Source organism: Platalea leucorodia (genome assembly GCF_965183815.1).
Source record: "Platalea leucorodia genome assembly, chromosome: 7".
Lineage (NCBI taxonomy): Eukaryota > Metazoa > Chordata > Aves > Pelecaniformes > Threskiornithidae > Platalea > Platalea leucorodia.
The window spans coordinates 48948778-48975352 of record NC_138829.1 but is presented as its reverse complement, the minus strand read 5'-3'; positions in this window follow the sequence as shown (position 1 = coordinate 48975352).

Genomic DNA, 26575 nt, shown 5'->3' with positions numbered 1-26575 from the left:
ATAAAAAATTTTCATTATGATTAGCTCAAGCATTACAGTCTAATGGTTAGACCAGGGAAATCTGAGACACAGGACTCCTGCTTTCTGTTAAAACTGGGCAAATCACAAATCAGCACACAACTGATTTGGTATCTTTCAGTTTTTTACTTCCCTTGCACTACTTGGGAAAGACTTCATTATTTCATCTCATTTTATACACAGCTATTAACAAATATTTTGTATGAAGCTGTTCCTATGAGCTGAATGAACTAATGGCAGAGAAGTTATTTGTGAAGTTCTTTGGTTATGTCTCTGGCAACTTTAATATCTGTACTGTGTTTATTTGGTGTCTGGGTGCTATTATTTCTTTTCCTTGTTTAACTCAGAGGTTAATATTTTCAGTTTAGACACATTAAAATTACTGGTTTTGCCTCTATTAAAAAGTTATTATTATTCAAACTAATACACGTATCCCAAGCAAGCTCTCCACATGAAACTAAATGTCACTGAAATCCTGAAATTTTGTTTGCTCATTAATGCTTGACATGCTAAAAAAAAATATTTTAGAAAAAAGACCAAAGCCTAATAAAAAGAATGGGTACCGAAGAGGGAACTGAAGCTTATATGTAGAATGCCATGGTCTTTTTGTACGGTTTTCATTCTGGACCATGTCACTAATGATGTGATCCAGAATTTGAGCTTAGGTAAACTGTTGGGTTAAAACAGTTTGAAGCATTTTATTCACCGTAACAACAGAATTTTGAAGTACAGGTGAAACTGTTCATACAGTTAAGTTGAATTTGCTAAATAATTTCAGCCTAAACAAAAATGACATAACTATAAATGCAACATTGAAACAATTAACACGTTGCAAAATTAGTTGTTATTTCCTACCCTGTTGTTTCAGGTCATTTCTCTCAAAAGCCAAAGAAATGAGCAGTTATATCACAAATTTTAAAGATTAATAGAACCTAATGCACTTGATTCAACAGACTTTGAATGCTCAATAAAAATGGCTGAAGACACAAGGGGTATTTATTGGATATCCCTAGAGGGGTTTGCAAATCGTCCTTCTCCAAAGTATCATTCCACAATATAAAAATATATATAGTGCTTAAAATATTCATTAGGTTTCAGAAGTAAGCTAAGAAAAGTAATGACATAAAAATAAATGCAATGATAAGGTTCTCACACTGAATAAATAATTTTGGTTCAACTCTCCTGTTTCTCAGCATAAGTGGAATTTGACTTGTCATACTTGTGCAGCTGTCTTTGCCTTGTGTCAAAATTACAACTACACACCAGGAGCAGGATACCATACCAAACACAAGCAATAGACTGCTAGACTGGATCCAAACAATGTAAGTATGTTTCCCTTTTTTAATGATAAGTTAATAATTACAGGTGTATGTGATACCAGTGCATATCCAATTTTGAATAAAGGTGCTTGCCTAACTAATAGATTTTATTGCAAATTTATATATGTCTAAAGACAGCTTGGCCTATGCTATTAGTTATGGCTAGCTTTTACATGTTGTTACACAATTCTAAACAAAATCAAATTATGTGGCCCCTATACAGTAGTATGCTTTCCACCAATACAAGGTCCTTTTTCTCTTCAACATCTGTAAGGGTACAGCTTTCTAATATGTAACTAAAGGCTTCATTAGCACAGCTGAGCCATGGATATCCCCTTGTTACGAGAATTACTTTTGTTATGCTTTAAAACCTCTAAAGCCATCTGTGTTTGTATCTGTGGGGCCTCTGCTATCATCCTGTGCCTCTACTTTCAGGGTTTCTGCTATAATCATGGAGCCCAATGCAATTTCATGATTGTTTAACCTGGTAACTTAGAAAGGGTAGTAAGTTATATAGAGATATATGTATATATAAATATTATATATTTTTATATTAATATATATGAAATATATGTTTATATTTTACGTACGTAATGCTTTTGCAACTACACTTTCATTAATATCTGTCTAAACTTGTTTGATTTTGTTCACATTATAACAGTCTGGCAGTTTTGAGACATTAGCTCATTGTTTCTTTGCCTTTTATTTCAAGCATCGACTAGCAAGACTTTTGTGTGCAATATTGCCTAAATATTTCTAGCTAAGTAATTTTTTTCAAGTCAAACATTTTATTCAGCCCAAAATACAATGTTTAAGTTTTTCATTTGTGCAGGAAGAAAACAAGCCAAAGTGAGCAATGTGATTCATGTTCTATAATTTAATGATGGCTATGTTCGAGGTTTACAATGAATGTACTAGTCACATAAGTTTGATTTTGTTGGTGCACTTACCAATTAATTTTTCATGAGGCTTCTTCATGAACAACTGCAATGACTTTGTTATGGACAACTACATTTCTACATTTTTCTCTCTGGCCAAAGCAAAGAATGTTTACCCTACATTTTAAAATTAAATGAGTTCAGAGTAATCCATTTTTGAATTTTTTTTTCATAAATAAGAGTTACTAAATATTTTTAATACCATTTATAAAGCCTAATTACAAAGAAGTACACATTCTAGTGCTGTAAAGACTTTTTGGGGAATTTGGGTGTTGGGGAGTAATAGAGCCTGTAAATATACATTAAAGGTTCTTTCTGCATTAGTTACCAGATAAAATCCTCTCCTGGATTTGCCAGTAGGAGGAAATTGTAAGTGTATGATCATCCAGACTACTGATCACGCTGAAAAACTCTGCTATGGGAGGCAAGCTGAAGATGTACATTGTAATGTTACAGAAATGATAAGAAGAGTAAAAGGAGAATTTTTTTCTATATTCCCTTTGAGTAGATTCTGTCTATTGATTGTAATTATCGTATTTAAGAGAGCACAGAACCTATTTTTGTCACTGCCCATTATTTCAATGATCATGCACTTTTTGGTATGGCAAAGCAGATATGCACTTTCTTCTGACAGAGGCACTTTGTCTTCCTGATTATTCACAAATGTTGGACTTCATTTGAAAATACATTATCACATGCATATAAATGTTCCTGAGAACAGCTTAGGAAAAGAATAAGAAAGCATAGTATTCTACTATGAAGAAGAGAATTTGGGGAAACAATTTGAAAGACTATTTCAAAGAGACAATATTAATAAAAATATTACTGCTTTTTACAAATCTTTCCTCTCTTATGGTTCTTAGATCCTCATGATGATAGTAACATTATTATTAATTAATGAGTTGTTCAGCTCTAATTTTTCTCTTTCATAGAGAAAAGCTGGTATGTTTGTACCACTTGAATTTTGATGATAAGAACCCCCATTGTGTGCACTTTTTCCCTTTGTTTTTCATCTTGCTGCCTTTTGGGAAATATATTAATGCATGAAGCACTGGGATTAAGCCAGCTGTTTCTGTCTTTTGACTTTCTGCTCGCCTTCAGGTTGCAGAGTCCACAGAACTGCAGGCTCTCATATGAGAATAAGGCCACTATTCAGTATGAAGGATGATTAATGTCCCTGCACTGCTACCCGGAGGAACTGACCTTCGCACTGGTGAAACCTGAATCAGTGAGAAATCCCTACCTCATCTTTCATTAAAATTACCCATCATGGCCACAGCGTGGCCAAGATATTGGACAGTTAAGTGAATCACAAAATGGTCTTTTTTCGTGAATAAGTGCTCTCCCATGTATAGTTTTTACAAATAGTAGCTGTGTAGGAACTGAGGCAAAGGAAATGTGTATGTGTGTGAGGGGGAGAACAATGCATAATGTATGGTTATTTTTCCTTTCTCTCTCATGTGGCATTTCTGTTCTTAAATAGCTCGTCTGTAATATTAGCAATTATATGAATCATGCTACATGATTTTAACCTTCTCGGTTGTTATATAATAGCTTAGAAGTTTTAGAAATCAGTTTCATTATGGCTGTGAAACTGTTCAATTATTCAATTTTTTTTTTTAAGAACAAACTATTTTCTGAGTGTTCTTTCTATTGCTTTTGGCAAATTATCCCAGCAAAACTATCTATCTGTAATACTCTGGCAGGTCTACATCTTAAAAGCAATGCAATTAGAGCTCGTTACTTTTTTTATATTGTGTTATACTTATACCTCGTTCCCTAAGCATCCACCCCATGGACTTCCACATAAGCAGAGTGTGTGTAAGCAGTGTCTGATTCTAGTATCTGCAGGAGTTATTTGTTTCTCCTTTCATTTCTGGGAAAATGCCTATCACGTAAAGTTAATGGGAAAAAAATTTATGCAGTAAAAAAGCCTATCATGTTAAGCCAATACCAGTAAAGCCAATGGCAAAAAATATTATTTAATTTAGTGGTACAAATGCAATCCCTAAATGTAACTGTGATATTGATGAATTACTTCACATAGTACAGACATATGGAAAGGTCAGCAATTAGTAGTGAGACTTCATTGCTGTAGAGGAAACTTCTGTGAAAAAAAAAAGTAAATTTTTCTCTATACAAAAACCTCTATTTAATTAAATGTCATTTCAATATAGTGAATTTTAAATTTCCAATTTAAGGAAGTCATGAGCCCCTGTATTCTCATAGATATGTGCCATAATAGAGTCAGGAATAGAAGAGGAAGAAGTTCTACAGCTATGTAAGTTCTAAATACTGCTGGAAGCTTGCATGAATTTCTTGCCTCTGTTTTCAATAATATATTAACATTCATATCACAATGGCAAAATAAAGGGTAAAGGATTTGCATATTTGTATTTAGGAGAATAAAAAAGAAATACCAAAGTCCTTCAAACTGTATTTTGAAACTAGAGCTGGGTTGACTGAAAAATTCTAAAGGAATAAATAAATACCTATATCAAAAAGCTTAAAATCTTAAGGAACTAAAAATACATAGCCTCAGAAGGCTGCTGAGTGAGATTGTGCTGCTGTTTGGGACTTACATCTGAAATTCTGATAGCTTTTTATCTGATAAATATTCTGTAAGGTTTGCTTGTTTGTTTCTTGGTGCTACAGTAAAGTTAATTGCATTCTTTTTGGTACTTTTCAGTGTCATGGCCACTTGTGTTCCAAACTGCAAGTGCCCTTTCTAGAATGGCTGCAGCAACTCCTTCAGACATTTTAAATTAATTTAGATTAAAGTGAAAAAAGGTAGATTGAGACTGGATATAAGGAAGAAATTTTTTATGATGAGGACAGTGAGACACTGGAACAGGATGTTCAGAGAAGTTGTGGATGTCCCAATACTGGAAGTGTTCAAAGCCAGGTTGGACAGGGCTATGAGCAACCTGATCTTGTGGAAGATGTCCCTGCCCACAGCAGGGGGGGTTGGACTAGGTGATCTTTGAGGGTCCCTTCCAATCTGAACCTTTCTATGGTTCTATGACTTTACATATGTAAAATGCATTGAGAACTTGTTTTGGGAATTGAAAAGTGTTGCCTACATTCACTGTAACAGACTGATTTTTATAGCTAGCAGAACTGCAGAATAATTCCTTTTTTTTTGTTTTGTGAGGAAGTCCTTGGATATTCCATTCTTTCTCTCCTTTGCCTTATCCAGAGCATTTAGAAAATCATACCAATGTTCTTTCTTCTTTTTCCTCTACCAGAAGGTCTAGATATTAATTTACCTCATCCCAAGTTGATCATTAATTAACACTACAGTGATGAGCTCAAGAGAAGAGATAAAGACATGGAAGTAATAAGACAGATAGTTGTGCTGCCTTGCAGCTCAGAATTATGAGTTCAGTGCCTAACTTCTGCTCTGAACTGTCTCTAGGTTTTGATTAAATGCATATGCTATTCACTTGCTTGCTTTTCTGTAATACCTTTTTGAAAAACTGAGCCTTTTTTTCAGAAAAATCTTTTCTCTGACAAAATATTCATCTTTTCATTCTTTGTGTAATAAGCACTTGTCTGCAGATATCTGTCAGGGTCTGTGCCAGTGAGATCCATCACCAGGCGAGGGAAAGGGCAGGGTGAGGACCTCTGTATAAAGCAGCTCCCAGGGAAGAAGGGCCAGCCCTGGCAGAGGTTCCTGCAGAGCTGCTTTCCCAGGACCACCAGCTGCACTCTCTCTCAGTTGTCCACTCTGAGTCTCAGCAGCCAAACCTTCAGGAGAGCGAGGATGTACTCATGGCCCTGGCTGTTACTGTAAACTGACTGAATTTAGCTGGTCTCCTCAGTGTTAGATATGTTTAAAAATAGCTCCTGATTATTTTTGCTGAGTGCCAGGTATGAAGAGACCCAGAACCTCCTCTGAGTAGATGAGTTCTAGCTCTCCCTTCTTAGCACGTCTTCCACATCTGTGAACTACATTTGTTTTAAAGCTCTAGTCCTTCATCACCACTTCTTGTTCCCCTCAAGTTGAACAATTATTCCTTCTATGATGAAAGAAGAAGCAACAGTCACAAAGTTAGATTTGTAATTTGACATTGGTACTGACTCTGTGTCCCCACATTGCGGATAATAATACTAGATAAACTACTTAATTACTCATAAACAATAAATCTCTCTTCTGGAACATCAGCCCCTATCAATTGCTCATAGTCACAGTTATTCACACTAGTCTATGTGAAATAGACAGTTACAATAATTATCCAAAACACAGGAAGCATATTTCCTGTTTAAATGAGTATTTCATAATTTAACAGTACACTAAAAATGAATTTAACACTCAGGAAAAGTGTTGACAGCCTTGGAAACTGACTTATGTCCTTATGTACAGAGGCTACATCACCAGCAGAAGTACAAGCTTCCATCATAATTCTCTGAAAATGAGGCAGGTGAATTATTTGTTCTGCCCCCTTACTGGGTGTTTAATTAGGAAATGATATAGGAAGAAAGTTTATGAAGCCTAAAGCTTCATGAAATGGGAAAGTAGAGATGAAGGGGGAGAAGGAAAGATGAGTAAGAACACTTTCTTCTTTAATTATTAGATTTCATAATTGTTTATGCTAAAATTTGTGGGTTTATGAAAATACACACAAGATAATGAAATAGCTTAATGAAAGACACAAAGCCAAACAAATTAATTAATTTTAAATTATTTTTTCTATTTTAATAGGCCATTATTCCTTCCCCTAAATATATTTCACTGCTGATATGGAGACTATTTCATCCACATTGTTTATTTTCTCCTCAGTTTACCTATGTTAATATATTTTGCAGAAATGTCAACATCTGGATATTTTAAGACTCCAGAGGCAGTCAGTATAGTATTGACTATATATGGGTTCCATTGAGACTCAAACTAGCCAATTGTTGGTTTATTTTTCAATATAAATCAGAGCAGGCCATATATTACTTTAATTTGTGACAACTGGCTATGAGTTTGCGTGTTGTTTCTAGGAAGCAGATATCCTATCATCATAACATTGGCTAATAACGCTTTGCTCTTTCTGTACTTCTAAAACCAGTGATCTGCAGTGGGACAATATAGTTGGCAGTAATGTAGGATTAAGCAGAACCTAAGGCTCTAGAACTTACATGCCAAAGAATTGTCCAGCAATTGCTCTGACCATAACACACTGCTGTGGTAGGACGAAGTTTCACATCTACAGTAATGAATCAAATATTCAAAGACTTTTTTTCCCAAAAGCAAATCCAAAAGCCATCAGAAAGTAACAATTTTTATTCAGTTCCAAGCCAAGTGTATATATTCTCAAAAAAACAATTAATTTATGTGTATCATAAATTCTGAAATAACACTTACAAAAATTATTAACGTGTTAGTGATCGCACTTTAAAATTTGAAATCTTATTCAAATTCTACAGAGTTATCCAACAAATCATTTAGGTGATTCTTTTGGCCTCTGTAATTATTGCGTAAAACTAGGATTTACGCATGTTCTAGTTTCAGTTGGAATAGAGTTAATTTTCTTCCCAGTAGCTGGTGTAGTGCTGTGTTTTGGATTTAGGATGAGAATAATGTTGATAACACACTGATGTTTTAGTTGTTGCTAAGTAATGCTTATACTAGTCAAGGACTTTTCAGCTTCCCATGCTCTGCCAGGTGCACAAGAAGCTGGGAGGGAGCATAGCCAGGACAGCTGACCCAGACTGGCCAAAGGGGTATTCCATAACATATGATGTCATGCTCAGTGTATAAACTGGGGGGAGTGGGCCGGGGGGCAGTGACTGCTGCTCTGGGACGCGCTGGGCATTGGTCGGTGGGTGGTGAACAATTTCATCATGCATCATGCATCATGCATCACTTGCTTTTTATATTCTTATTCTTCTTTATTATTACTATTACATTTTATTTCAATTATAAAACTGTTCTTATCTCAACCCACAAGTTTTCTCACTTTTACTCTTCCAATTCTCTCCCCCATCCCACTGAGGGCAGGGGAGTGAGCAATCAATCAGCTGTGTGGTGCTTAGTTGCTGGCTAGGGTTAAACCACGACAATGCAAAAATTCCTCCAGTAATTTAATTTTATTAGTGTCACATAATAAAGTAATCAGAGATGATAACTGCAGCAGTGACTTTTTCATTTAAAGCAAATAAAATAGAACATTTAAAAGCATCTAGAAACATATAGCTAGCATTTATGAGCACTAACAATTAGTTATAATTAAGGGTCATATAAAAATAAACATATGCCTCCGACACATATTTATTTCAGCCTTCTGTAAGTCTGCAGTGGTGTGTTGAAAAATGACAGCATTAATTCTGTGAGGCATGGTGTGTGCCATGGGAAAGTTAGGAGGAGATCTGGAGTTTTGAAGGAGGTGAAATAGTAGACTGTAAAATGGGAACAGTAGTGCATCTCTATGGTTTTGTGTGGTGATTATACAAGTATACATATGTAAGACTGACAATTTACTGTAGAACAAAAATAGTTCATTCTTATTTGTTTTTTCATTAATTTATTTTAATTTAATTTTTTTCAACATTCATTTCTCTAGCCTTTCTGTGAATTCTGTTATTCCTCCCCTTCTTCCGAGCAGAAAGTTATATGGGCTTATCAGAGGTCACAGAGAATAATGTTCCAATTTATATAATTGTGGCAAAGTAAATGAGTAAGAACTGAATACTGTAAAGAGCTTTGCTTTGTCCAGGAGAGGTTAGGTCTTGAAAAACAACTTTATATGTTTTGCATATATATATAAAAATGTAGATAAACCACAAATGCATGTACAAATACATGCACAGAAAAGTTACTTAGTAGAAAAGCTGTTCTCATGTAAGTATGCATGGATGCTCTTCTGACTGATACAGTGCAAAACAGAGTTCATCATGAGAAACATATCCCTCATCACTGGAAGTTCATGAGATCATACTGAAATATAAAAGAGTAATTTCTTATCCAATGTTCAGTTGAATGACAGCCACTAAATCCACATACTGTGAAGGACTGCTGCCTCAGGCAGTAGATGTTTACTCTCTACAACTCTTGTCCAGTTTTACAGTTTACAGTTTTTCTGAGAGTCACAGTAGGACGACAGTGAAGCACAACTTCAGATGTGGTGATATAAGTTAAAGATGTAGGTATTTTGTCTCTTTTATTGCATAGAACAGGATTAAGTTTATATTATTCTAGTGGTAAACAAAATATAAGCTTCAGTGAAGGATTTCCTCTGCTCTGCACACTATGCATTGTCCATCTTGTGCTCAGAGTAAGTTGGAAATCCAACATTAGTTTAATAATTGATTTATTCTCACACGCACATATATCAAAATGTATATACAAAGTGCAAAGCACATTAGATTCCTTCAGGATAAAAAGGTCTAAACAGATTTAACATGCTATTATTAACTTTCACTGGACAGGTAGACAAAAGATGTTAAATCTACCAAATAGGAACATTAATGAAGTTATATTCTTTAGGCAACTAATTAAAGGAATTTGTTTCACCTTTTCTGGTGTGTTTTCTCATGCTTTATGGATTTGACACATCAGGGAAATCAGATGACTTTAATATTAGCAATCATTTGCTTATTCATATAAAGACACTAAGATCAAAGAAAATCAATATCTTTTTTCTACTATGGTGAAGAGTTCTGTTTAAACAAATCAAAAAAATCTATGCAGTTACTCTAAAGGTTTTTGTTTGAATGCTCTGTCATGCTAATTTCTTATGTTGAAAGACACAGATGTAAACACATGCATATCAATTAACAATCAGACAGAGGATGCTTCAAAGAGACTTCTTCCCAAAGATTTTTAAAAAAAAAAAAAGTTAAGGAGAAAGAAGAGAGACGTAGTTGCATTAGATGCACAAAAGCATCAAGCTGGGCTTCAAATGACAAGAAACATATGTATATAAAGTTTTTGCTAATACAAGTTGTCAAAAAATTGTATTGATAGAATATCAAATTAATTTGCAGTTGTTCAAAGCAATGAAAATATCTTATTGAACATAGTATGAGCTCTACAAGAGTGTTTGACCTCAATCTGAACTTCATTTACTACTTCTCTTGCATTATAGATTATCAATGAAATTTTTAATCTTCAATTCAAACAAAATACATCAATACTAAAATGATGTAAAAGAAAAGACTACTCTACATTTTATAGAATTTTCTGAATAAAACTCTTATAGTTGGAGAGGAGTGAAGAAACTAAATAACATATGAGACAAAATAGTGTAAGTTGGTTTGCAGTTCCTAGTTTCTCCTACCTTAGTTTTGTTTCTACTTTGTTCATTTATATGTCATCCCCATACATATTGGAATCCCATTTGTGAGAAAGCGTACTAAGTTGGGCTTTCTCAGCATAGAAGTAGTACAAATACCGGTGGAACTATAATAAGTAAAATAAATATTGACAAGTGCAGAGGCTTGGTATTTTTTTTTTAATTTACATAATTCTCATTCCAGAGATGCATTTAGCACTTTTGTTAGAGGTGTCATACTAGCATGAAATCTCAACAATGTTTGCTAGGGAACAATCTCTGATCTTGTATTCGATGCACTGAGAAAAACTCAGTGCTTTTCTAACAACTGCTCTGCCCCTGGACAAGGAAGAAAAATGGCCAGCTCTGGTTTCGTGCCTTAACTTCTATCACACTTGCTGCAGCTCCTCTTCAGTCTGGAATCCTTCTCGGGTGTTCAGTGGGGAGCTAGTCTTAGATCCAAATTCTGCATCCGACTGCTTCTTTTTCCTTGATTGAGACTACTACAATGTTTTACCATAAGAGTTTGATTTTCCTCTTGAGACACTTATTAACATAATTCTTATCCTCTTGATTTCATCTTGGAAAATTCAGCTGTGTGCCAGTATCACATTACTAACAACATCAGGATTCCTTTAATCATTTCCTTCCTTAGAGTTCAGCTAAAATGTTTTTAATTGTGACCACAAGAAAAAAAAAACTAGCAGTCATACTGGTATTGCTGTACAAGAAGGGATAATATTCACAGACAGGAATGCATCAGGAAGAGGAAGAAAGAAACAGTTTTAGGAACCTTTAAATGTCATGAACCATTAAGCAAAAGTTCATAACCAAATCTGTAACAAGTTTTTTATGCTAGCATCCCTATTTAAAAATACTCCTTTCCCTTTTGTATCTAAACATGATTTTACTGCTCATGAAATATGTCAGATTGACCAAACTGGAGATACATTCTTGCTTTATTACAAAATAAATTTAGCAGAAACACTCATGTTTCAGTCACTCTGACCTGATGTAGAGAGATTATGATGTAGGATGATTAAGACCATTACACTGGCTTAGGTCTTCCTCACTGAAACCAAGATGATGGGGTTTTTTTGTGTAGCACTATGTAGAACCATCTATTACAGATAATTTGTTTTAGAGTAAACCTAGATACCTATTGGTAAAGTAGTATATTAGAGGGCCCCAAGTCTACCAGCTTTCTCTCAATCTGTTTTTACCCTAATACCGATTCCTCCAGTGTCACAGTTAGTAGAAATGGAGTGCATCCAAAGACTGCCTTTTTTATATTCATTGCAAATGCTGATGCTATCAATTTAAAGTAAAATTTCAGAGCAGTCTGCCATTTTCTTTTTCTTACTTAGCTTTCCACTGCTAAAGTACTGTTGCAAATTTATGGTAAAATTTGTTAAGATTCCCAGAACAAAACTTTTCACTTTAGGGAAGCACAATATTCTTCGTCTAGGGACTGAGTGATTGATTTCCCTCAGTGCTCTATTCATGAGCTGGAAAGGATTACACTTTTCCCTCCAAAGAATCCTTGTTTTCACTTTTAGAAGTAGCCATTAATTTGTAAAAAGAGCTGTCACTGACGAAGGATGAAGACAACAGGTCCTATGAATATTAAAGAGGAAGCAAGACCTGAAATAGGACATAAGTAGTAGGAGACAGTTATATTCATGGTAGACTTTTCATGAGGGACAAGTTCACTTTGAGCTCCACATCCTCATATTTAAGAAACTCCCTTTCATTTTCACAAAGACTGGTAGCCTAGCTGCCCAGTCCATCTGAGGAAACAGATTTACTGGGGACTTAGGTTCAAACTGATATTGAGGTTCCCGCATGCCTTTGCATGGAGTAGGAAGCTTTCATATAGCCTGTGCTATCTATCCCTGAGAAGTGGTGGCTATTCCAGGACAGGCCAGATTATACAAGTTAATTTGGGGCAGTTCTCCTTTTGGAGACTCATGTCATTACAATTTAGGGACTGGGAGACAGTAGGGAAGACAAAAAGTTGGTTCTGGAGAGAAAAAAAAACATAAAAAGTATTCTGATAGAAAAGCAGTCTCCACTGTAGCATACTGGGAATGTTTCACAATGAAAACATAAACTGCTTCTGCTAATCTATTCTGTACATATCTAGCTGTACTTCTGTGCACATTGTCCATATGCACTCTATTCGAAACCAGCGTGGCCTGCTGGGCAGTCTCTGATGGTTTTGGGGTCAGAGGAAAAGCAGTAGGGATCAGCAGGCATGAGCTCTAGCTGTGTGTAGCAGCTCCTGATAGAACTGATGGCATATGCTGGGATATATTGGAACATGCTGTGCTTGGCCAGCATAGTCTTACCTGGTTGCTACATGGGTTTCTATTCACTGCTGTCAAGAGCAATGCATGGCTCCAGGCAAAGCACATGCTGTCTTTGAGACCCAATATGAGTAAGTGCCCATTCTCTCAGGCAGCTCTCTAATCCTCATTGTTTGGGATAAGATGGCTCTGGACAAGACTATGTGCACAGCCTTTCTGTAGTCAGGATCTTATATGCAGTTCCTCTGTGTTGCTGGAGGCCTTCTTGTGTAAAGTATAATCAGGCTTGTAAAGCAAGAAAAGGGCTAGTCCTGCCTGTCTTGAACACTTCATGAATATTGCTGTCGGGAGGTTGTCTCACTGGAACTCTTCCAGGTCTGAGTAGTCCTAGATGTTGTGCTCTTAAAAACTGCTGGAGGAGGGTGTACGTCTCTTGCTGTATTTGAGGTGCTCTCCTATCACTCCTGGCTGCATTCTAGCCTCACCAATACAAGAGGTGCTACCAGAAGTGGATGTAAATCTGGCTTTATATTCTTACCTAGTGCAGAATTAGCTAGGAATATGTATCACTACCACAAAAAAAACCCAGAACAAAACAAAAAAGAAAATATTTTTCATATTATATTTACTATTTGTCTTCCTATTCCTCAGTTTATTGTTTATTATTTATATTTTTGAGAGGAGGGAGCTGCTTTTGCATTGCATTCCTTATAGAAGTCCCCAACTGAAAATCAAATTATGTGCGGGCTCTATAAGGCTGAGTTGCTATTGCATGTCTTAAGTGGGCAAAGGATTAATACCTTTGCTGAGGATTAAACATTGGAACTGCGAGTAAGCAAAGAAGGAAATGGCGTGGCCAGACTGCTTGGAGAATTCCATCACTGTTTCCATGGTTTATGATTTTGTATCATGAAAAGGCATAGGAACTCTTGCTGGGTATGAAATTATAAACTGTTACAACATGGAATATGGATTGTTTTGAGTTAGCTTATGTAGGGAACCGGTACCAAATACGGTTTTGTCTCGACATTGCCGCTGTAGCGCCATCCAGCGTCACGCTTCGAGAAAACCATCTTCTCCACAGTTTTGAGAAAAACAACCTCGTGCGACTGTGCAGGGACTAAAGGCGCGAAAAGAGCAGAGGCAGGGACAGCACGTCCGTGACAAACCGCACATACACATTTGCGATCTGCACATGCGCGAGAACCCCTATATAAGGAGCATGCGCTTCTCGACGAAGAAAAGACGACTTGTTCTCCATCGGTACCTCTTCCGTGCCATGTGCCTTCCCGGACCCCAGCCTCGATGAAGCGTGTGACAATTGAAGACCTGGGACAGAGCCAGTAGAGGATCATCGGAATCAAAGCGGTGGTGATAAGACTCCTTCTCTCTCTCTCTCCCTTCTCCTCTCCTTCTCTCTCCTGTCCCCCTCCCTTACCCTCCTTGCCTTCACTCCGCCTTCCAACAAATAAAAGAATAGGTTGTACGACATTTGACCAGTTTCAGCGTCTTAATCTCGCCCTTGGGATCGTAACGAAACCTTCCCAATACCAGATCTGGACAGCTTAGGAAACGAAACGTAGGACAGTGCTGTGTACTTCATGATGAGCTGCTGGTGACAGGGATGTAGATTTTTTTAGATCTCTTGTGCTTCGTAATGCTACAATAAGAAAAATCAATAATACTAATAAAACCATATGCTATTTTACATGTTTACATAGTCCCACATACAAAACCAATAGAATAAAGTAATTTTCTTGCCTCACTGTTGGCTGTCTGAGCAGTAGTTAAATTATTCCAAACTGATATATTATGAACTGTCCAGAAGAATAGAAACTATATTTACAATGGTTTCTGAGCCAACCAAACTAATTTTTAAAGATAAACTTAGTGCCCAGTTCTGCAAGGATGGGATCAGGAAGGCCAAGGTTTGGCTGGAGCTGAACCTGGAGAGGGATGCAAAGGGTAATAAGAGCCTCTACAGGTACATCAACCAGAAAAGGAAGGTTAAAGAAAGCGTACCCCATCTGGTGAGCAGAAGTGGCGAGCTGGTAACAATAGACGAGGAGAAGGCTGAGGTACTCAACAACTTCTTTGCCTCAGTCTTCACTGGCAACCTCTCCCCTCACACCTCCTGAGTCAGTGGGCCATTTGACAGGTATCGGGGGGGCAAAGGTCCTCCCACTGTAAGAGAAGATCAGGTTCGCAACCACCTGAGGAGCCTGAACATACATAAGTCTATGGGTCCTGATGAGATGCATCCCAGAGGGATGCAAGGATGTATCAACAAGCCACTCTCCATGATGTTTGGAAAGTCACGGCAGTCAGGTGAAGTCCCTGGGGCCTGGAAAAAGGAAATATTGCACCCCTTTTTAAAAAGGAGGACCCTGGGAACTACCAACCTGTCAGCCTCACCTCTGTGCCTGGGCAGATCATGGAACAGATCCTTCTAGAAGCTATGCTAAGGCACATGGAGGACAGGGAGGTGATTCAAGACAGCCAGCACAGCTTCACCAAGGACAAGTCCTGCCTGACCAACCTAGTGGCCTTCTCTGATGGAGTGACTGCATCAGTGGACGAGGGAAGGGGTCTGGATGTCATCTGTCTGGACTTCTGTAAGGCCTTTGACGTGGTCCCCTACCATATCCTTCTCTCTAAATTGGAAGGATATGGATTTGATGGGTGGACTGTTCAGTGGATAAGGAATTGGCTGGATGGTTGCATCCAGAGGGTAGCAGTCAATGGCTCGATGCCCAGATGGAGAACAGTGACGAGTGGTGTCCCTCAGGGGTCCGTAGTGGGGCCAGTGCTGTTCAATATCTTCATCAATGACATAGACAGCGGGATCGAGTGCACCCTCAGCAAGTTTGCAGATGACACCAAGCTGAGCGGTGCAGCTGACACGCCTGAGGGATGGGATGCCATCCAGAGGGACCTGGACAGGCTGGAGAGGTGGGCTTGTGTGAACCTCATGAGGTTCAACAAGGCCAAGCGCAAGATCCTGCACCTGGGTCGGGGCAATCCCTGGTATCAGTGCAGGCTGGGGGATGAAGGGATTGAGGGCAGCCCTGAGGAGAAGGACTTGGGGATACTGATAGACGAAAAGCTGGACATGAGCTGGCAGTGTTCTCTCGTGGCCCAGAAAGCCAACTGTATCCTGGGCTGCATCAAAAGAAGCGTGGCCAGCAGGTCGAGGGAGGTGATTCTGCCCTTCTACTCTGGCGAGACCCCACCTGGAGTACTGCATCCAGCTCTGGAGCCCTCAGCACAGGACGGACATGGACCTTGTTGGAGAGGGTCCAGAGGAGGGCCACAAAAGTAATCAGAGGGATGGAACACCTCTGCTATGAGGAAAGGCTGAAAGAGCTGGGGTTGTTCAGCCTGGAGAAGAGAAGGCTTCAGGGAGACCTTATTGCGGCCTTTCTATACTTAATGGGGGCTTATAGGAAAGATGGAGACAGACTTTTTAGCAGGGCCTATAGCGATAGGGCAAGGGGTAATGGTTTTAAACTAAAAGAGGGTAGATTTAGACTGGATATAAGGAAAAAATTTTTCACTATGAGGGTGGTGAAACACTGGAACGAGTTTCCCAGAGAGGTGGTAGATTCTCCATCCTTGGAAGCATTCAGGGACAGGCTGGATGGGTCTCTGAGCAACCTGATCTAGTTGAGATGTCCCTGCCAATTGCAGGGGGGATGGACTAGATGACCTTTAAAGGTCCCTTCCATCCCAAAGCATTCTATGATTCTATGATTTATTGTCTGCCCTGGCTACCTGATATGTCCAGTGCATTTCTGAACTATTAGCTCATTTCTCGAAAATCTATACAAGTCCCCTGTTTAAACAAATTATAACCATTCTGCCACCCAGAAAGCCATCCTGTAAACCCCTACTGTTCTTTCTTTTCTTTTGAATGTATTACAAACAATAACAAAAAATAACAATGGAGTTACTCCATTAGATGAAGCAAAAAGAAACATAAAATTTAACCTAGAGTTACATTTTTTGGAAATTTGTAAAAGAAATATTTTGCTTCTAACCTGAGAAAAAATAATTTTAAAATAGAATTGTTTTGCTTTTCATCAGTAATTCTAAGAACAATTCAGTGAAAAGCATGTAAAGTAAAAGAAACCCAACTAGATTTGTCATGGATTGGAAACACCAATTCTTTAGAATATGATTTTGTCCTGGTTTCAGCTGGGATAAAGTTAATTTTCTTCTTAGTAGGGGTGTTTTGGGTTTAGGATGAGAACAAGGTCGATAACACACTGATGTTTTGGTTCTTGCTAAGTAGTGCTAAGTTGTTGCTAAGTCGTTGCTAAGTGGTGCTTACACTAGTCAAGGACTTTTCAGAATCCCATGCTCTGCCAGGTGCACAAGAAGCTGGGAAGGAGCACAGCGAGGACTGCTGAGCCCAGCTGACCAAAGGGCTCTTCCATACCATATGATGTCATGCTCAGTATATAAGCTGGGGGAAGAAGAACGAAGGGGGCGACGTTCGGCGTGGTGGCGTTTTGTCTTCCCAAGTAACCGTTACGCGTGATGGAGCCCTGCTTTCCTGGGGATGGCTGAACACCTGCCTGCCGATGGGAAGTAATGAATGAATTCCTTGTTTTGCTTTGTTTGCGTGCACGGTTTTTGCTTTACCTATTTAACAACTGTTCTATTTTATTTTACTTCAGTTATTAAACTGTTCTTATCTCAACCTATGAGTTTTCTCCCTTTTATCCTTCCAATGCTCTCCCCCATCCCACCGGTGGAGGGGAGTGAGTGAGCGGCTGTATGGTGCTTAGTTGCTAGCTGGGGTTAAACCATGACAGATTTATAAAGTATGTCTTTAATAGTTTGCTCTATCATAAACACAAACTACTTGAAATCCTACTCATTTTTTAGAGAGGGAGACTTGGTATTTTACCTGCCTGATAATGTTCATTTCATTAGGTCAAACAGGAACAGGAACTATTCTAGACTTTCAGACTGAAGTTGTTGAATGAAGGAGATTGCACGCTTCTTGAAAGACAGAAGTAACTCTGAAAATATGTTTTTGAAAGAAGGTAATATACTGTGCGGTTTCAGAATCAGTGCATCTCTGGTTGCGATTTTGCAGACCTCTGCTGGTTCAAAAAAATTAAATGAAAATAATAGAGGGAATAGTAAAAGAAAAAGAATGGAGATTTCTTTTTTACCTTTGTTAAGACCGTAAACCAGAGGAGATTTTAAATGGTAAGAATTCTTATAACAGCTTGACAGGATCCCCCTTAGCATATAGACACCTATAAAATAAAATCCTATCTGTTTTTGTAGGAAGGTGCAGTAGAACTAGGAAATGTATGAAAAGGAACGGAAGGGATGAAGACAAAGTAGACTAGTTTGCTTCTTCCTGGAAAAGACATAAAATACGGGAGATATGATAGAAAACCTTGCAATGAATAATATGAAGAAGGTAAATAAAGGATTTACTTTGATATTGCAAGAAATATAAGTTACTCAGTAATGTCCTATGGTTTAAAAAAAATAGAGCTTTTGTTTATTTCTGCCTTAGAAACTCATTGTTATGGGCTTCTTTGGGGTCCCAAAATACAGACAGACACAAGACTTAGACAAAGCTATGGAAGACAGGAATAGTGATTGCTACAAACAGAATAATATGGATGCAATCCCAGTTAAGGAAGTTCTAATCACTGATTAATGGAAGAGTATACCCAAGTAAATATGACACTTTATATGCTTTTTTTCATCTATTCAGCCATTTTGCCTTCACTAGCATAACAAACCAGAATAGGACACTGATCTATACTGAGATTTTATCTGTCAAAGAGTATTAGCTATAAATTTCATGTGCTTTCTACTATATTTTCTGGAGAGGTGAGCATGCCTCATAAGTATGTGGGAAATTCCATGAATATAACTCCACTGCTTATAGGAAAAAAGTTACCTATCTCCATGCATTTTTCGACTCATTTCTTTCAGTCTAGTAGTGTGTGTTTCAAATATCCAAAGATTCGTTTATTCAAGGAGAATTGAAATGCCTGGGTAATGTACAGACAGTACCTAAGCACGGAGGCAGTGCTTCTTTTCCTTCTCTTCTCAGCCTCTTAGCTGGGAATCAGCATATTCAGCAGATCCCTTGTAGCCATCACGTTAGAGAGGAAGTTTTCTTGTATCCTAGTTTTCTTATAGCAGATGCTGTAGCACTTTGTAGAGATTCTAAGAGATCTCTGGGATATAAAGTAAAACCATACTGAAAGTGAAGAAAACCATGAACCTTTCTTAATGAAAAAAAAAAAGTGGTCAGACAATTTTCCGAAGAAAGAATTTGAAAAGTCCTGTTCTGTGAAGGACAGTCCTTGTCTGCAAGTCCTTCAGTTCTGAGGGCATCCAGTAATGAGTAAGAAAAAAAATGAGAGAACTTTGCTTTAGGGTTTGCTTGTATTTCAATGTTTCTTTGTAGACAGCTAGGCTATTCATTGCATGTATCAGCTAGAAAAAGCTATAGCTGATATTTTGTGCTCTCTTTCACCTATTGAGAGAAAGAGAATGTGAGTATACGGCTCTTGTAGATGAAGGATTTTACACGTGTGTCTTATCCCTCAGTTTTTAAATTCTTCAGTCTGAAGAGTTCTTCTACTAGTACTGCAGTTATGAATGACAGCAGAGAGACCCGCATATGCTCCTGTCTGTCTTAAATGTTGAAGGTTCTGATTTCTCTTGCACATCAAACAGTTGTTTGTAAAGCCCAAAGACAAGTAAAATGTGGCCACCCATCACCTGTTAGTTGTTGCATAGATTTGAAGGAAACATACCCCCTCAAGAAGTAAACCAGAACAAATAAATAGACCTATGGTTCTGTATCTGTGTGTGAATTTTTAACTGTGCTAATTTTATACATAACAGTTGTTCCAGGCAGACTCTATTTACAGTATTCCTGTAGTTAGCAAGACATTGATATTCTCTGGCAATGAGTGTTTCCATAAGAAAACCTGCTATTGTGGTGCCTCATTCCAATGCATCAGTCAAATGTTATGGTTTGGGAATATCAACTAAATACGAGAGCTGAAATTAAAACAAATTCTAGATCTTGTTCATTATATGAAGGTAGAAATTTGCAGAAGGGCGGTATCAAAGCATGCTAAGAGTAGCTAATACGTAACATTCAGAACATACAATTTTGAATGTTTTACAATGTGGCTGATCATGGCCATAAGCTAAGATCTTTCTGCCACATAAGACAGAAATGGATACACTGATCCTACAAGTCTGATCTTTTCTAGTCCTAACAGCTGGCTAAATTAAAAGAAATCTGTAAAATTTATGCTATGATAAAGTGAAGAAGAGATGGAGCTTAATATTTGTAATCAAGTCCTGGATTTGATTGCATTTGGCTCCCTATGTTAATCAGAGACATTCTTCTGGCAGTCTTTCATTGCACAAAGGCTTTTTTGCAAGACTCTAGTCTCTGCTACTCTTGTAAAAAACTTAAGAAATGCATTAATGCATTAATGCAGGTTAGGCTATATGTAAATGTGGTGTGATTGGATGCAAACATGAAAATACCAAAACTCAAAAGGAAGAAATGGACAGATCACATTGTAGAAGGAAACTATCTGAAAGCTACAAACAGATTCATTACAGCACCAAATTTTAGTTGTGTGCATGTATTAAGAGTTGTTGACAACTTAAATCTATGGAGAGAGACACTTTCAAAATTTAATTAGGATCTTAGATTGAATTAGTTTGGGCACTAAAATCATCATTCATAGCTCTCATTTTCATATGTACATCTTGGACTCTTTACAAAAACATAAAAGAAGCCATATATTTACAATCCTACATTTCATCTGCAATTGTGGCAAATCTGGAATTCTTCATAGAAAAGTGTAACTCCATAATATTTCTTTTTTCTTACTATTATATAACGGTGTAGACATACATTCTTCTCTAGTATACTGGGCTAACTTTTGGTCATGTATGGAAGGACAAATATACCTCTTACCATTTTCTTACCACATTTCTAACTGCACTTTTAGTTTGTATTAACCACAGATTTATACTTTTTACTTGGTAAATTGAATTGCTCATCAGGCTTCAAAAAGAAAATTTTCCTTCTGTTATTTAGTTATATTCCAATACAGTTGTTCAGATTCAATCAAGAATTAGGTTTTGATCAAGAGATAACACCATCAGAGGTTTCTACCCTGGATTGAACTTTTGAATGGGATTTACAAAGCTGTGCATAGAAGCACTTAAGCTTAAGTGGAACCATACTGAAATATACCCCACCATAAGGGTTGAAAAAATTTTGAGAGTTATAAGAATTATTCAGACAGATCAGAAGCTGGGGAAGACAGTTGATGAAACAACGTCAGGATGGCTGAGAAGAATTGCTTACACTATCCAGGCAGAGACTGGAAAAGGAAGGATGGCTTTCTGAAAGGCTATGTATCGATTTAATCACTTAAGGACAGGTAGGCTATGGAGTAACATGGGAAAAATTATTAAAATAAAATAAAAAAAATTTCCTAGGAGAGAAAGGGAAGTCAGCAGAGCTGAACCATGGAGAATGACCAGAAGCATGTCATGATACAAAGTTAGGGAGACATATGGAGAGATGTGATATGTAGGTAGAGGTATCCTGTGCACAGATGCGAAGAGAAGTACTTCAGTGAATTATTTATAGGAACATAAAGTACTGCACAGCTTATCAGGCTTTGAAATGTGGGAACTGATACATTAACAGATCCATGGATGGTGGAACGCTTCATGAGATGGGACTGTTTGGGCATACATGTAAGTTATTTGTCTTGTAATAAATTTTTTATATAGTTCCATGTGACTATTGTATTATACCAATGTTATAAGTAACAGTTGTTCTAAGAAGATACTGTTTGCAAGACTCTTCTTTTAGTATTACAAAATATATTGTCTATTTACCATTTGTGGTAAAAGTGCAATGTTTTCTCAGCTCCCTTATATTGCTTCAATAATCTACAATGGCTTCCAGAAGCCACTACAAAACAGTTCAAATAATCATTATCACAGAAATAGCTAGCTCAGCTAAGATGTAACCTTTCTAATCTATGGATTTGGTGAAATGGGGAGGATGTAGCTGAAAATAAAAAAAAAAAATGTTGGATTAATTTTCTGATGGCATAATGCAAGTACATTTATTGACAGGAAAATATGGTGCACAAAACACTGTCCAGTTAATCTATGCAATAAACTGAGAGAAAATATTATGCCTAATTTCACTTTTGAAAATTTATTCTAGTGATGAGCATAATGGAGACTGTCAATGACTAAGAGTAATTTTTGCATACGGGTATTTTGTACATTTCTATGATACAGTTTTTATTTATTTATGAATAATCTATGTTTTGTGGCAATATTGCTAAAGTACAACCAAATAAAATTCTTACTCAGCACTTATTCCAATCTTTGGAAATAACCTGACTATATCTTATGAAGTTGGGTACCATTAAAATAATTTTGGTCCAGTAGACAAATCATTTTATAAATGCAGCTTACATAATTTTACTTTCTTGCCACAGAGTGACTGAGTATCCTGTAATACCACTAAACTGTCCTGTACCTCATAGCAGAAAATTATTTGCTCAACCACATTATACTTATTTCTACTTTAACTATTCAACTGTGAAGTGACTCACAAGAGTGTTTCAATTTAGCAGTCTTCCTGTCTGATACAGAAATCTCAGTGGACAGACAAAGGGTATATCCACTTTCATCTGTGGATAACTAACTTCAATAAATAACTTTTATATCATGAAAGAGTTCAAACTATATGGAAACCTTATTTTATTTTGGGTTTGCTTTATTTTTAAAAAATAGCCCTAAACAAGTCATATTTTGCTTTTATTTTGGTCTTTTAATTTAATTTTAAAAAATCCATTAATTCTTTATCAAGTACTTTCCTTCTTGTTCTCAGTATGTGAACATACAACTAGCATAGATGCCATGGTTTTTATTTTTAGTAACATATCTATGTTTGGGTTTTTTTGTAAATATAAGGCAACATATTGTTTAACCGGAAATTCTTGTTTGGGTACCAAGAACATTCAGAAACAATCATCTTAAAATAAAATTTTATGATATCTAGGCAGCAATGGTGCTTCAGGAAGTATGTGGAACACTATTTGTAAAGAAAGATCAAATGATCATTCTTTCACTTTTCCTGAAATGTTCAATACAGGTAACGTGACAGATATACCTTATTTAAATTTCCCTCAAAAACCCTTTCAGAAAACCAAAAAGAGAATGTGAAAAAAAATTGAAAGTAAATAAAGTGGGATGAAAAGTATTGCCCATATATATAATCCATTAAGCAATTCAAAAATACACTTTCACCAGAAATGCTGTGATCCTTCCTTTATTCACTTTCCTTATTCCTCAGCTCACAACATATTCTGTAGACAACTTTTAACCTGTAGATAACCTACACCTGTGCTCAGTGCATGAAGCATTTTGCTAACTCTTGTTAGCAAAATGTGAGGCTTGTGAGGCTTGTGAGGCTTGTGAAAAAAACAAAGAGAAGCTTGGTTTCTTCTCACTTTCCTGTTTTCTTCTGGGTTCTTTACCTTCCAAGATTTTTTTTTCCTTTACTCTCAGCTATGTTTCCTTTTTGCCATTCCAGATTCTGGGTTCTTCTCTCTGTTCTGTTCCTTTTCCTCCTGGAATGTCCTGCTTCTCTGTAACATCTAATTTTGAATATCCCAGTCTCTAAAGATCACTGCCTATACATCTGACTTGTGACATTATAAGCTGCTCTGGATCCAGGCAGGCATCTTGCTGCTGTGGTTTCCTTTTAAAAGAAAAGAAGGATGATGTTCTTGACTGGGAGAGCAAAGCCTGATGTCAAGACAAATCGCGACTAAGACGGTCCTATAACAGATAATCTGATAATCCTTTCCTAATTCTTTGTTAAGTAATGTGTATAAGAAAAATAACTTGGACAGTGATATGAGTTAAATTAGGTATTACCATTTAAGAGAAAGATCTCAGAATCACTGTGACTAGTTCTTTCAAACAGTGAGCTCAGTCTGTGGGAACAGTAAAAAAAGTAAATAGAATATTAGGAACTATTCAGAAGAAACGAAATAAACAACACAGGGAAACATTATTATGATGGTCTTTAAAAATTTTGCTAATCCCATCTCAAAACAGGATATAATAGAACAAGAAAAGACAGAAAACAACACAAATAATCAGAGGTATGAGGTTGCTTTTTTACAATAAGGAACTCTGTACACAAGAACACATGAGAGGAGATATAATCTTTAAAATTATGAATAACAACAAAAAAAATAAGACTATTACTATTGTTTTTTATTAAGGATGCCCCATTAGACGGTAGCAAGTTCAACTTTAAAAATAATAAAAAGAAAAAAAATTTAGTACTCACAGGCACAATATGTTGCAGAATGCATTACAAGGGGTTTCAGAAGAGGTTTACAGAAATATATGCAAAAAAAGTATTAACTGAGAGTTTATTAAACCACTGATATGCTAAGAGCTGATGTGGTGGTTATAACCTGTTGCTTAGGCTCTTTTCCTAAACAACTATGACAGGTCACTAATAGAGATGAGAGTCTTATCTATCTTATTATGTCAGCTGTTAAAGTCCTTACGTCTTTTCCACATGTGATTTTTAGGTGGGCATCTTCTAAAAAGAAATGTGATAAAAGTAAGCATTTCCCATCTTGGTGTATTTGTTCCTAGTAATCTTTGTCAGAAGCAGTATTGGATTTTCAGCTTAATTTCCAACTCAGGGAGTATCTCCATTTTGAAGGAAAAAAATCATCATAATTGATTATATTTCTTATAGTCAGCGATCCAAAAATCATACAGCCAGCTAGTGATATCACCGAGGCAGTAAACTTAAATGATGTTTTTTTTTAAAGATGTCTTATCTATGAATGCTGTTTAGATGCAACTTCTGCTAAGTGGCAGTTCAGTACAGATAAACTGTTTTCTTAACATTGACACCTTCCCATACAGTGATTAATATATTTTTATGCCATTTGTAGTGTTAAATTTATATATGAAAAAAAATTTATATAACCATGGAACTAAAAAGAATATACCATGCTGTGGTAATATAATATTTTTTCTTCCTGAAGTTCTACTAGATGTATTGTAAGGCGCCTTTGAAAAACACATTTCCTTCTCTTCATGCCTTGGCAAAGAGACCTAATATCTAGATCATGCTTTTGATGTTTCTCTAGGCAAGTGAGAACTAAACTGAGTCTGAGTCTTTATCTACCACTTGCTTTGAGTGAATTCTGGCTAAATTTTGTGTAAATTTGTAGAAAAACCAGATATGCTTGGCTAACTTCTGTTCTCAGATTCTTTTAAACATGAAATTTTCACTCAATTATAAGAAAAAAAAAAAAGTGTAAGTAAGCAGTACTTGCGAAGTTTAGTTTCATCCAAGAAGAATGAATTGCTATTTAAAAAACAAAAAAAACCAAAACCCAAATAAACAAAATCCTGCTTCCTAGATAAATAAGTTATCTGGACCAGTAGCAGGTTTCATTTCTTTCAAGTTCCTGATAGTCATGTGGGCTCTGCTGTACTAAAGTGCACTTGATTTAATGAATAATCCTGACTTTCTCACATAATTGTTCCTTTTAAAACAGTTTTTAATAAACTTTGCTACATAAAGTTTTATAACAGTAAACTTGCTTAACTGAAGAGACCAACAGGAGTCTCCTAACTGAAAAACAGAGTTCAGTTTATGAATTCTAGGCTCTACATGGCTCGCTGGGTTAGCTTTGCTATAGGCTCTAGGCTTTGGTTGAAATGGAATGAGTGGAATGGTTAACGCAAACTTTAGCTTCAGAGGGTTTTTTTTGTTATGACAGGAGAAATGTCTACAATTGGCGCATGGTCCATGTGCGTAAATGGAATGTGCTCAAAGGCATGAATACTGCAAAAAACATTAGAAAGGGTGAACCATATTGAAGAGGGTCATGTCCAAGTCAGATGTATACTCAATAGGAAGTGAATTTGCCAATTAATCATGTATGTTGCATAGTGTAATTTGTCATTTTCCAGTTATTTGGAGATCTCAGAATAATACTTATGTTCTGCTGTCTACAGCCCATTTGTCTCCCTGGTGGAATTTTAAATTGTCATAGTTTGATACGTCATGTTTTTTCTCATATTTGATGGTGTTGTACTTCTATTAAAATGAGATGTTCTGATAGAACTGAAACAATAAAAAAAAATTAACCAGAAGTGTCTCTATAAAGGTAAACAAAAGTATCTTCCTTTTTTGTGTGTGATTAACTTTGAGATAGTTGTGTTTGTTTTGCCTTAAGTACTGATAGATTTTTTATAATTAGTTTTTAAGAACTTATTATATATATTGTGCATCTAGAGAATTATGGCAAGCACCTGAGAATTATTTTATTTATAATTATACCATTGTATAGACATTACTGTATGTGTTGTAGAATCAAATTAAACCCGTTATTGTTAACAGTACTGAATTGATGGCGGACTTTATCTGGTAAAAAAAAACCCTGATGATTGGCTTCTATGTTGGTAACACTGAGAAAGGTCAGGGACACATGCCTTAGCAAATATGCCATCTAGAGTCTGTCAGCATGCAGTTTGCGGATTCATGTGCCGTCTTGTATTTGTGGTTGTGTTTTCTGAGCTAAGAAAGAAATTTTGTATCAATGCAAGTAGACCAGTAAATAACAGTAGGC